The 14359-nt window shown below is 41.8% G+C and overlaps 2 protein-coding genes across 5 annotated transcripts in view; one reads left to right on the top strand and one right to left on the bottom strand.

Annotated features, from left to right (window-relative positions):
• The window catches only part of LOC110013798 (gastrula zinc finger protein XlCGF28.1), a 989290-nt gene that overhangs the window by 780669 nt on the left and 194262 nt on the right, over positions 1-14359 (top strand). The gene's annotated exons all lie outside the window — the stretch shown is intronic.
• Positions 1-14359, bottom strand: part of LOC101169839 (NLR family CARD domain-containing protein 3) — a 1010604-nt gene that overhangs the window by 933278 nt on the left and 62967 nt on the right. The gene's annotated exons all lie outside the window — the stretch shown is intronic.

Below are 14359 nucleotides of genomic sequence, written 5' to 3'. Positions count from 1 at the left end.
CAGTCGTTCACTTGTATTATGCTTGGCAGCCGGTCTTTCGTTATTGTTGGACTGCTACCCCTAGTGAAAATGGAGGTCCGTTATACAACTCTGGTTGTTCCGAGTTACTCCAACAGCTGGTTAAAGAGTGGCCGACAGTCACCTACGGTGTGTTGGGAAGAACTCACCTCGAACAACATACAATCTTTTTACAGTATGAGGTCCCTGTAAGAGCTTGAGCATACAGGGTCTCTCCCCTAAAAAAGAAAATTATTGAAGAGCATATCGATAAAATATTAAAAGAAGACATCATTGAACCATCCCAGTCTGCTTGGTCATCCCCTGTGGTCCTGGTGAAAAAGCCGGATGAGTCTTACAGATTTTGTGTGGACTAAAGACGTGTTAATGCTAAGACCCTGCCTGATGCATATCCAATGCCAATAATACATGACATCTTGGAGTCACTTGAAGGTGCCTCCTGGTTTAGTTCCCTAAACGTAAAGTCGGGATACTGGCAGGTCGAAATGGCAAAAAACAGCATCCCACAAACTGCATTCACCACGTACATGGGCCTATTTCAGTTCAAATGTATGCCATTCAGACTAAAAAAATGCTGCTGCAACATTCAAACGGCTAATGGAAAGAGTTTTGGGTGATCTGAGAGGAAAGATATGTTTTGTATATATCGATGACATTATAGTGTACTCTAAGACAGAGGAAGCCCACATGGAAGACCTGACAGCTGTGTTTGAGAGACTTAAGGCCGCTGGCCTAAGCTTGAATGTGTCTAAATGCCACTTTTTTAAGAGAGAATTGCGGTTCTCAGGACTCTTGGTGTCCGAAAAAGGGGTAGAGGTGGACCCGGAGAAAACACAAGCAGTGACTGATTTTCCTGCACCCACTGATGTCAAGTCACTCCAACGATTTTTAGGTCTAGCTGGATGGTATCATAAGTTCATTCCTCATTTCGCTGACATTACGGTTCCTTTGAACCACCTGAAGAAGAAATGAGTGGAGTGGAACTGGACCAAGGAATGCCAAGAGAGCGTAGAAATGTTAAAGGAGGCCTTAAAAACTCCTCCGATCTTGTCACAACCATATGTGTCTTGGGCATTTCAGGTCCATACCGATGCCAGTGAAGCAGGCCTGGGAGCCATACTAACCCAAGTTACACCACAAGGAGAGTGTGTCATAGCCTATGCTTCCAGGGCGCTGCGGGGTCCAGAAAAGAATTATTCCACCGAAAAGGAGTGTTTGGCAGTTGTGTGGGCAGTAGAAAAGTGGCGGCACTATTTGGAAGGACAGGAGTTTGCGGTTTATACAGACCATGCAGCTCTGTCATGGGCCTTTAATTGCCCAAAAACGTAATCGCGATTAACTCGTTGGATTTTACGGCTCCAACAGTTTTGTTTTAAGGTTCACTACATAAAGGGGTGCCTCAATACAGGCCCTGATGCGCTCTCACAGGTAGTTGAGCCACTTGTCATCAGACCTGGACCATAAACGTATTCACAACACAATTTGGCTCCATGTCTGAAAATTTCAGTCAAACCTTTTTCTGACTTACCTGCCACGTTAGCTGAAATCGCACAAGAACAAGATAAAGATCCAGCATTACCACATGTGTAAATGTATGTTTGGAGTAGTCTGTTTACTGACACTCAACTGTATGTAGCTGTGTCTCCTGATGACACTGGACCCCTGGATAACCTTTTAAACTGTATTTTAGATATTAAAATGTGGATGGGAGAGAACTTTTTGCAGCTCAATCAGGACAAGACTGAAGTCTTGGTTATCGGTTCTGAAGCTGAGAGAGATAGGGTCCAATTTTATCTATCAACCCACTTTATGAAAATATGTGATACAGTAAGGAACCTCGGTATGATTTTAGATGCAGATCTTAGCTTTGAAAAACACGTCACTCAAGTAACTAAGACTGCATTTTACCATCTCAGAAATATCGCCCGAGTGAGACCCTTTCTTTCTAGAGCCAGTGCTGAAATCTTAATTCATGCTTTTATTTCATCAAGATTAGATTACTGTAATGTCCTCTTTTCTGGGGTAAAGAAAACCACTCTTAATCGCCCGCAGCTAGTCCAGAACTCTGCTGCACACCTTTTAACGAGAACCAGGAAGAGGGAACACATTACACCGATCTTAAAATCTCTGCACTGGCTCAGAATTCAGAATTGATTTTAAGATTCTTTTAAAAGTTTTTAAGACTGTCCATGGCCTTGGTCCTTCTTGAGCCTGCCTGAGGATGTGAGGGCCTCATCCACTGTTAAGGTTTTTAAAAAGAAACTAAAGACTTATCTATTTAACTTAGCTTTTAATTAGATCTTATATGTGGTATCTTTACTCTTATATTTTATATGCTATTTAATCAAATATTTATTTGTTTAATGTCTTTTAGTGTTTTTTTATATTAACTCATTCTAATTTATAGTTTAGACTTTTTTAGGCACTAAATCATCTTATCTTATTTTATTTTAATTAATATTTCCATATTTTACCTGTTTCATATTTTAACTTTCTTATTTTATTACTTTTACATTTTGGACTGTTTACGAGTGTTTTCTCACCCTCGGCCGGGGTGTTAGTGTTCTGGCTCCAAGAAATTCTGGCCATGCTTGTCCTCTGGCATTTCTTGTTCCGACTACCCGGGCTGCCGGGCCAGGTGCGCCCATGTTTGGTGCTCTGGGCGTGGGGGTTGGGGGTCTCTGGGGCGGGGGGTGCTGGGGATGAGTTGTGCTTGTGTTGCATAGATGCTGACACCCCGGCCAACAGGGGGACAGGGCGGACAGCGCCTTTTGGGTTCTCTTTTCTTAAGCTCTGTCATTTCTCTTTTACTTGTGCTTGTTTTTGTGTGTTTAATTATGAGGGGCTTATTTAATGATTTTATTTCATATGTGGGGTTTGTTTTTATTGTATTCTTGTTTGTTTTTTATGGAAACCACCTTTAGCTGTCTGTTTGACATGAAGAGTGCTTTATAAATAAAATGAATTTGAATTTGAATTTAATTTGAAAAAAAAAAAAATCAGTATTGACTTTCCTTTGTTAACCCTGGTTAGAATGGTCCTGGCTATATGTTTATTTCGTTTGGAGTTTATGTTAAATGGATAACAGGGGTATGGAAACTACATGATCAGGAGACTTTGGACTACAAATATGGCTACCTGGGGACTTCCTGTGGGCAGTTGAAAAACAAATTAAGAGGAGGAAAAGGGGGGTGAAGGTGGGACACGGGTGTTGACAGCCGCAGGACACATACATGCCGAGGATTACCGTGATGTCGAAGAGAAGTCCAACCGCATCGTGGAATTTTCGGGGGATTTATTCCTGAAATCGGGTGAGACCTCCAAATGCATGAAATGACTGAAAACCTCAACGGTGTACAGAGCCGGTGAGCCACGTACGTTCATCCTACGGACAAAACTTCAACATCCCGCAGATCACTTGGATCTCCGATTTCATATGGAGGGTGGTGGACGCCAAGATAGGCGGTGACTTTGGTGACTTTGTAAATAACGAACTAATATAAAAAAAGCTTGGGTGTATTGGGTGGAAGACTGGGGACGCTTGTGTGGGGTTGCATACCTGAGACTGTTTAAAAAACTTGAGTCATATTTTTTGTGTTTTTCCTTTGTTTGTTTGTTTTTTGTGTGTAATACTTTGAGAATTTGAAGAGTGTTACAATGCTGCTGAAATTCTCCCATGATTCAGTGCTGTTTGGAGAAGAGCTGAGCGGAAAGAGGAAGTGGACTTTTTCTGCTGTTGCTGCAGAAACATCAGTTGGTTTGGATGCAGCCACAGGCTGATGTTTGACTTTCACACATCTGGACTTCTTTCCTGAAGCAGCTGCATGTTGTCCTGAATGTTCCTGAATGTTCTTCTTCTCTGCTTCTGCTGGACTCTTCTGATCTGCTGCTGTTGTTTCACATCTTTGGACTTTTTCTAAACTTTCTGATCTTCTTCAGCTCTGAACTCTTTAGAAGAAGTGAAGGATGAAAAACATGAACTTTGTCTTTAAACTCAACTCTTTGTTCTGGATTCAGATTGGAGCGCTGCAGTTTGTCAAAGACCAGCTGTGCTGCTCTGGTCTCAGCTCTGAAGTCCAACCCGTCCCACCTGATAGAACTGGACCTGAGATACAACAACCTTCAGTCTTCAGATGTTCAGCAGCTCCAGGATCTGGTGGAGAGTCCAAACTTCATACTGCAGACTCTGAGGTCAGTAGAGGGTTGGAGTCAGTCCAGCTGCTTCCAGATGTTTGGTCCTAAAGTTAGTCTGAGGGCAAAGATGCAGAGTTTCCTGTGAAGCTGCAGCTTCTCAGTGAAGCTCTGAGGAGAATGATGACAGGCTTCAGGACAACAGTCAGCCAATCAGAGCAGCAGAAGCTCCAACAGGTGAAGATGACAGGAAGCTGCTGCTCTGAACAGGACTGAAGCTCCTGCTGCTCTTTCTGCTGCTGTGCTGCATCACTGACTGACAGACCAGGATCAGGAGACACTCCTTCATCTCTGTCACTCTGCTTTTACTTCGCAGGTGGGGCTGGTGAGTCTGATGTTCCTCCTGGAGGAGCAGAGAGGAGCAGCAGCAGCAGCTGGTCTGCAGAGATGTTGTGACTGGACGGTGTTCCTGGGAGGTGGAGAGCAGAGTGATGGAGGAATCAGAGGAAGTGGAGATGAGTGTCAGAGCTGCAGCATGAACTGATCTGAGATCAGCTCCACTGTCTCTCTCAGCATCAAGTGGACAGTTATTGTGCTGCAGCTCCCCCGGTGGACTGATGGAGAACAGTACTTCGTTTTCTTTTTTTCTGTTTATTTTTTTTTACTTGTTCTGTTCAATAACTAACCAAACAGTTTATATGGCACATTTTTTTCTTTTCTTTAACAGGGGGAAGAGAGAGGGGAAAAATGTGAAGGGGGGGGTAGAATAAAATGAAAAAAAGAGAGTGGGACAAACTAGGGGACACAAGTGTCGAGTTGCTAATTTGAGAAGGTTGTGATTTTAAGATGACGATTTTATGAATTTAAGGTTCATAACACTCATGCTATATCTGCTGGGGAAAAAAAGTATGTATGCCCCGCTACTGCCCTGGCCAACAGGATCCCCACTCACCAGGCCGCCCTGATAGGACCAGGCGGGTGAAGACCGGCCGCCCCTCTCCCATCCCACCTGTGGTGTGGTGCGGGTGTGCAGTGTGTGGGGCATTTTAGATCTGCATTAATTAGGGATATGGGTAGGTAGCTGATGGTGATGTGGGATCTTTCCCAGGTGCTTGTAGAGCGTGTTTTTGGAGGTAGATAATTGTTTTCCTTGATTTCTGTTGTCGTCCTGAGAAAAGTGGGAGCTAAAGTAGGCCAAAATGCTTTATAAAATTCTTTTTGGAAGCCGTCTGATTCTGGGGCTTTTTTACTGGGCATGTTGCTTAGTACTTTATGTAGCTCTTCTTCAGTAAGAAGGGACTCTAGGGCTGTAATCAGTTTTTTCATTGGTCAAGACAAATCAATAAAAAATAAATAAATTAAGCCCTTTGCCCCAAGAAACCCATAATAGAATAGAATAGAATAGAATGGCTTTATTGTCATTGTGCATAGTACAATGAGATTTAAGCATCACCATCAGTGCAAAAACAGTAAGGAAGGGAAAAGTAGTAAAGATAACATTGTAATATAATAAAATCAAACAAGCAAACAAACAGTATATAAAAGTGTGCAATATAAGCTGTAAACTGTATTGGAGAGTGCCGAGATAATAGTGCAAAAATTGCGTATGAAAAAACTGTGCGTAGACATGTCAAAGTGCAGAGGTGGCAATGAGGTAGATAGATGACACTGTGGACAGACTGTGGATAGAGTGAACAGGAATGTTTTTTTGTTTTTTTCCTTCTTATCTGTGCATTTGGGAGTTGAGGATTGTTATTGCCTTTGGAAAGAAGCTGTTTTTTAGTCTGTTCGTTTTGCTTCCGATGCCTCTGTAGCGCCTCCCGGAGGGCATCAGGTTGAACAGGTCTGAGCCGGGGTGTGAACTGTCCTTAATGATGTTCTGAGCCCTAGTGAGACAGCGCGCAGAGTAGATGTCCGTCAGGGTGGGGAGAGGGCACCCAATGATTTTCTCAGCTGTCTCTACAACTCTCTGCAGTCTCTTTTTATCCGCGGCCATGCAGCTGCCGAACCAAACAGTTATGCAGTATGTGAGCAGGCTCTGGATGGATGACTGGTAGAAGGTCAGCAGCAGGTTGGTTTTAATTTTGTTCTTCCTGAGGACCCTCAGGAAGTGCAGACGCTGCTGAGCCTTCTTGATGATGGCGGTGGTGTTGGCTGTCCAGGAAAGGTCTGCAGAGATGATGATGCCGAGGAACTTGAAGGTGTGGACCCTCTCCACATGCTCCCCATTAATAAGGAGGGGGGCTGGGTCCGCGCCATGTTTCCTGAAGTCAAATATGATCTCCCTGGTTTTGTTGGTGTTCAGGGTGAGGTAGTTCTCTGAGGACCAGGTTGTCAACTTCAGGACCTCCTCTCTGTAGGCAGACTCCTCCCCCCTGGGAATGAGTCCGACCACCGTGGTGTCGTCGGCAAACTTTATGATGCAGTTGTTGTTGTGGGCTGGACTGCAGTCGTAAGTGTATAGGCAGTACAGCAGGGGGCTTAGCACACAGCCCTGTGGGGCCCCAATGTTCAGTGTGCGGGTGGAGGAGTGGTGGGGGCCAAGTCTCACAGTTTGTAAGTAAATGCAATAAATTAAACCCTTTACCCCTCTGTTGTGGATGCATCATTGACCCCCGAGGCACCAGGCCAAGCGCCAAGCAACCAGTTGCAGGTAAAACACTGGCCAAGGGCAGCCAGCCACCTGACACGGTCCCTGGCCATTGTTCTTGGTTGGCAGCCACTGCCTGCCAAGGAACTCCAGACTCAACGCCAGCCACCCCCGCCCCAACCACCAGAGCCCCGCAACTGGCAGAACGCCAGGCCCTGCAGACCCCAGACTCCCGTTCCTACCCCAGCCCACCGAACATGCAAGACCCGGGTCAACCAATCAGCATCCCACCCCTACGTTATCATAGAGAGTGTCCTCTGCTCTTTATATATCCAAAATTCATCTAGTAGGGCTGAGATTATATAAGCTTGTTTCTTCCCACTCCTTTTCAAGCAATAACAGATAGTTAACTTTACGAAGAATCATCATTTTTATGGTTGCAATTCTCCCTGTTAGGGAAAAGGTGTATGAGATCAGCTTTAATTATTTTAAGGAGTTGGGTGTGGTTTAGCTTGAATAGATCAGAAAGCCAAGTAGAAATGTTTATACCCAAGTATTTATGTTTGAAAGTTTAATGGATGATGGGTTTAGATAGTTACCATTAATTGTCATAATTGGGTTTTGGAGTATGCCAAAACTGAGGAAAATGTATTAATTAAGGAGATAGTTTTGCAAATGGAAGATTGTGAATCTGAAATAAATGATGAAAACATCATCTGGGTAAAGACTTCTTTTATGTTCTAAATTTCTGCTCTGAAAGCCTTCAATATCTAGGCTTTGCCTAATTGCTGCAGCTAGAGGTTCAATAAAGTGGCCGGGTCATTTGTCGAGAAGGTAGGTTGGATGTTAACGGCTGTGAATTTGGACGAGTCTAGCCTGTAACCCTTGTGCTCTCCTAGGCACTTTAACATTGGGAGTTGGGTCATTTAGACCCACTAGACAGTGCTCTGAACCTTTTTTCTTCAATGATTTGTGATCTTCACTGGTGTCCATGGATTACATGAAATCTTTCCACCTTTATCCACCTTTGTCATGGTGGGGAGAACACGTCAATGTAAGGGTGGGGTCATCTAAGATAGCACAAGGGTTAAATAGTTCTAACCGTTACCTCGACGAATGTCCTGTCATGTAGTTATGTGTCACAGGAGTCAGAGTGGAGTAGTGAAACAGACATGGAGCTTGAAACTGGGCTACCGGAACTTCTTTTTTAGGTGTGCGTTATCACTGTGGTATATCACTTTTTAATGCACACCCAGCAGCCAATCAGAATCGAGAATTCACCCAGACCATGGTATAATAATAGTTCACTCATGTTCATCTTCAGCCTTCGACCTCAAAGTTATTTTAAAATATTTGTAGCTCCAACAACAGAAGACATTTGTTTTAATCGTTCTCGGTTTTTATTTAAGAGTTTTAAAGAAAGGAAAACAGAAACAAGACTTTAAAGTCTTTACTGTATGTCAGTTATAAATATTTACTTCCTAAAGATCTTTCATTTTTGTATTTGCATTTAGTATGTTACATCTCATTTTATGCTTTATGAACTTTCTAATTTAATCATTCAATCATCGTCTTTTATTGTTTTATGCATACAAACAAATTTACAGGACATGTAGACAAGTGCATCCAAAACAAAGCAATGACTACAATATTTTAACACAAAATAATAAACAGTAGGGGATGTCTGAATGAGAAATTATAAGTGTTTTGTAGTAAAATCTTTTTTTTTTAGCTTTATTAACCCTTGTGCTATCCTAGGCACTTTTAACGTTGCGAGTGGGGTCATCTTGACCCACTAGACAGTGCTCTGAACCTTTTTTCTTCAATGATTTGTGATTTTCACTGGTGTCTATGGATTACATGAAATCTTTCCACCTTTATCCACCTTTGTCATGGTAGGGAGAACACGTCAATGTAAGGGTGGGGTCATCTAAGATAGCACAAGGGTTAAATAGTTCTAACCGTTACCTCGACGAATGTCCTGTCATGTAGTTATGTGTCACAGGAGTCAGAGTGGAGTAGTGAAACAGACATGGAGCTTGAAACTGGGCTCATTTGATCCAACTTTTATTCTTGAAGGAGTTGAACCATGTGTATCCCGGTTGAAGGCACATGTTGGATTTCCAGCTGAGACATAACAGGTGTATACAGTCTCTCAAAAAGAAAAATAAAAGTCTACATGCTGAAGCTCTTATTAGCCCTTGTGCTATCCTAGGCACTTTAACATTGGGAGTTGGGTCATCTAGACCCACTAGACAGTGCTCTGAACCTTTTTTCTTCAATGATTTGTGATCTTCACTGGTGTCCATGGATTACATTAAATCCTTTCCACCTTTATCCACCTTTGTCATGGTAGGAAGAACACGTCAATGTAAGGGTGGGGTCATCTAAGATAGCACAAGGGTTAGAGGAACTATTAATTAGATTTAGCTAGTTTTATGGATATAGTTTATAACTTCATTACAGGTTGAATAATATACAATTACTGCAGTAAATTTGTGGGTTTGTAGAATACCCAAAAATGGTTTAGTAAAAATACCCCTTTTTTATGTTTGTTTTTTACTTCTCACAAGTTATTTTAGTAAATGTTAATGTTACCTATCCTCTTTTGCGAATGTAAAAAAAAAAGGGTTTTACAATGACTGTTATATGTTTTAATTATTTATTTAATCAGACCACAATAGTTTTCATTTTTATCATTCGACTTATTTTATTGCAGAAATGAATTTTACCAATGTTTATCCTGCTCTAATTTGAATTCAGTAAAAGTTGTATTTAAGTACTTTGTTATTATCATGTTATTATCATTTTATTTTTTAGCATGATCATACTCGTTACCCAAGTATAATCATGCTTGAGCCTCATAAAAACTTAAAGCCACATGCCACATCTTTATACTAAAAATTGATTTCTTGTGAAGAAACTGCAGAATCAATCTCTGAATGATCTTTGGTCATGCAGCATCCATCGACATCCAGGTCTGCAAACCCTTTTGGTGTACAGTGAAGACAAATCCAAAACTGTCTCTACAGACCATCATCCAAGATGTTTCAATCACCAACCAGAAAGTTCCAGCCTGGGTCTCAGTTTCTGCGCCCCATCTGTGCCAACCAACTTTGTGAATAGAAGTGTTACAATTAATTCACGACAACAACTGTTTTGGATGTATTCCTTTATTTGGATCCATAAAACATCACATAGATAACAGAGTTGATTCCTGTCAAAAATATGTTTCCCATCAAAACACAAAAGGCTCTAATTCAACTGTGATGAAAATTTGTAATATTTGATGGTTTTACCTCCAAGCTGAAAATTTGGCACCAGTGAACAAATGATCATCTCTCCCCGGAGCTTTATAAAAGTTGCTGTCTGTTCTTTGGTCTCTTCTTCCCATCAGGGGTCGCCACAGCGAACAAGTCGCATGGTGAAGTTGGCAATGTTTTTATGCCGGATGCCCTTCCTGACGCTACCTTTTCAAAGCAACCAGGCTTGGGACCGGCACAGAAGTAGCGAAGGGAACAGGGAGCAGCCCGGTTCCGGCACAGAAGTAGCGAAGGGAACAGGGAGCAGCCCGGTTTCGAACCCTGGTTTCACGGGTGGAAGGAGCAGCAAACCAGCACGAGCTAAACCAGCTCCTGTTCTTTGGTCTCTAAAAAGATATATTATATTTCTAAAAGAATATGTTTTCATTAAGAAAGAAAAAATAAACCATGGAGGAACAACTGCAGGATCTCGCGTACAAGCAGAGGTAGCTACAAAAAGCACTTTTATAGTAAAATTTCCAGATCAAAAATGACATTAAAGTGTTTTATATTAATGACTAAACCATTAACGTATCATATTCAACCACAAATTCTGACTTTAAACTGCCTGGAAATATTTAACAGAGATTGAAAATTCAATCAAATAAAGTTGATAACCTGCTGAAGATGTTTCTGAACCGAGGAAACTTGTAAAAGGGACATTACAGAATGGCTGAATTAAGCAGGATTTTTCCAGTTTTAAAATACAAACTGCTATCTGGGAAATCTTTGGCAAATTAACTCAAAATAAACAAAGAAAAGACAACTTTTTCCCATGATTCACTTTGCTTCATGGAAGAACAAAGGGATCCAACAGTTTTAGCATATAATTCGGAATAGAACATTTATGTCCCTCCCAACGTTATCCTCAATCTATGGTATTAGTAAAAACAAATTTCTAGAATATCAGCAACTTAAATCAGCTATAAATACTAAATACTGCTTGACCAAAATAGACATAGACCCTCCCCTTACAGTAACACATTTCATTGACCTTAAAAATCCAAAGCTCACTTCCAAAATGTACAGGCTGATAACTAAAATAGATGATACAATTTACTTACCCATGACAAAATGGGAGTCTGAGCTATCGTTGAATGCTAGTGATCAATTTTGGCTACAGATCTGTTTGATTGCCTCTAATATGACCAAAAGTCCTAATCTACAACTTATCCAATACAAGATTCTCCACATAACTCACTAAACTGGACAAAAGTTAGTCAAAATGGGTCTCACAGTGTACAGGTGACAACATAGATGACTATTTGCATGCCCTGTGGCTCTGTTCAACTGTCCAATCATTCTGGCATGAGGTCTGTGAGGATTTATCAATCTGGTTTAATCATTATATTCCTGCATGCCCCAAACTCTGCTAACTAGGTGACCTGAATAACATCAACACAGAATCTAACAAGGCATATATGGTTCTCACCGCTGTATGTATCACAAAGAAAACTATCCTCCTAAACTGGAAATCTAAAAATAATCTTAGCATCAACCACTACAGAAACCTCATGTCAGACCATATTAGTTTAGAGATAATGTCCTCCACAAAAAAATATGTTGGCTTCAGACTCTCCCTGGCTCCAGCTGATTAATTCAATTCAATTTTATTTGTATAGCCCAAATTCACAACAACAGTCATCTCAATGGGCTTCGTATAGGTAATTGAAGAAGTAAAACACAAAATCAAAAGGATCATGAATACATAGAGTTCAATAGGAAAATACTAAATTGAACTAACAAACTGACTAAGCTAAACTGGCATCCCTGCCCTTAAGCCCCCTTCGCGGTAAGGAAAAACTCCTAAAAAAAAACGGATTCTGGAACAAACAAAGAAACCTCAGGGGTGCCCACATGAAGGAGGGATTCTCCCCCAGGACGGAGTGGCAATGTACCAGAACTCATAGAGAAGAATTAACTTATCTAACTCTACAACTGCATAGTTAAAGTCCAGCATATTAGCTTCATCCAGATGGAGTTAGGGGGACGGTCGAGGGCGCGAGTCGAGGCAGAGACAGGATCCACAGCCAGGTGTCAGAGCAGGAGCAGAGACGAGGTACACAGTCAGGAACGGGAGCACGGATGAGCCAACTGGAATCTGGAAGCACTCCCACTCACCCAGAAGGGAGTGGGAAAGTGAGACAGTACACGAATCGCACTGCACCAAACAGAAGGAACTAAATGATAAGTAATAAGCAAGAATAGAGGAGAGAAGGACAGTAAAAGTAGATATGAAAAGAGGACAGAACCCCAGTGCACCATAGTTCCCCCAGCTTCAAAATTACTAGCAGCCTGCTAGCAACTAATTGTTATTGTTATTAAGTTTAATTTAAACACATTAACATTAAGTTATTCTATAAAACAGGGCCTTGGGGGCTAAACGCTCTACCTCCAACTGTACTTTTACTAATTCTAGGAACCACAAGCAGTCCTGCATTTTGGGAGCAAGGGTTCTGTTTGGATGATAAGGCACTATGAAGTCTTTGATATAGGATGGGGTCATACCATGTAAGAACTTAAATGTTAACAGGTTTTGAACTCCTGTAGGAGCCAGTGAAGTGAAACTAACCCAGGAGTGATGTGATCTCTTCTGCTAATTCCTGCTAACAATCTAGCTGCTGCGTTCTGAACAAGCTGGAGACTTCTTAAGGAACTCTTATCACAAGCTGCTGACAAAGAGTTACAGTAATCAAACCTCGACATAACAAATGCATGGATGAGTTTTTCAGCATCACTCTTAGAAAGTATATTTCTGATCTTAGCAATATTCCGCAGGTGAAAAAAGGCAGTTCTACACGCCTGAGATATGTGAGCCTTAAATCAGTGTTTTTCAACCAGTGTGCCGCGGCACACTAGTGTGCCGCGGCACACTAGTGTGCCGCGGCACACTAGTGTGCCGTGGGAGATGGTCAAGTGCGCCGTGGAGAAATAACCCTCATTCACTGATCTAAAAACATTTTCCATCTCCAGGATATCAGCTCTTTGTTCATCCAAACAGGCCCTGATAAAACACTGAGGAGTTAGGAATATAAAAGATCTTAAAGTTACTTTTTCTTTGTGTTTATTTAATTCTATTAAAGACATTTTGATAAGAATCACGGTACTGCGATTTAGCTGCAGCTATAACTGAGTAAGGAAAAGTCCCGCCCCTTTAACTGTCTCCGCCAATCATTCTTGAAGACTTAATCACATGTCATCAGTCTGACCAATCAGAAGTGGTTAAAGTCTTCACTTCCTTGTTCTTAATTCTGCTGATAAAGTCGCTCAGTTCTAACAAAAATACCAGCTAGAGCTCGTCTTTAGCTGGTGGTTCATCTCTTAGAAAAAAACAGCCGCAACTTCCTGCTTTTTCTGCCACAATTATCACAAAAATCCACGTGAGATTGCGCGGGGGGGGGGGGGGGGGGGCGGTCGATCAATACAGACCATGAATTTCTGCTTTTTTTTTTTTTTTGGATGCTGGTGTGCCGCGGGATTTTTGTCAGGGTTAAAGTGTGCCTTGGCTCAAAAAAGGTTGAAAAACACTGCCTTAAATGATAAATCCTGGTCAAGTAAAACCCCAAGGTTTCTATCTGTGGAATTGGAGGCTATACTTAAACCATCCAGGGAGACTATCTGAGTAGACAGAGCATCTCTGAGGTTTTTAGGACCAAGTATAATGACCTCAGTTTTTCTGGGTTCAGGAGGAGGTTATTAATTGTCATCCAGGTCTTGATGTCTCTGATACAGGCATTCAGTTTCTCTATATTGTCATTCTGGTCAGGTTTCATGGATAAATAACTGCGTATCGTCAGTATAGCAATGAAAACTAATGCTGTTTCACAGCTGTCAAGTCAGAGTTGGTGACGTTTTTGGGCAGTTTCCCCTCTTTCTTTGAGTTAATGTTCTTGGAGGTCAAAGGTCAGATGAAGCAGCTTCACCACTTAGTTCCTGTCCACCAGGGGGCAGCAATCCTTCAATCCAGCTGCAGGAAACCTTGATCTTCTGCAGAATCTACAGCTGTTCAAAGATGCCCTGTTACTGAGGAACAAAGAAGTCCTTCAGGAATGTGGTTCTGCTGCAGAACATTTTTCCAAACAAAAGCTGTTCCTCCTTCAACGGCAGAGAAAAAGTCCCGCATACCATCTGGAAGATCCACATTCTTTCAGTCGTAGCTGCTCTCAGGTTCAGCTTTGGTTCAGACTCTTTTGAAAGGGGATGGAAGCCTGTGAGGCCAAAATGCTGAAGGGAGTGGGGGGGGGGGTGCTGGGACCATGGCGTTGATCAAAGTGTCAAACTAAAGTGTTTTTTCTGCTCCACACATCTTTCTTCAATG

Source organism: Oryzias latipes, chromosome 2 (genome assembly GCF_002234675.1).
Source record: "Oryzias latipes chromosome 2, ASM223467v1".
In the NCBI taxonomy this organism is placed as follows: domain Eukaryota; kingdom Metazoa; phylum Chordata; class Actinopteri; order Beloniformes; family Adrianichthyidae; genus Oryzias; species Oryzias latipes.
This window is presented reverse-complemented; position numbering and strand designations above follow the sequence as displayed.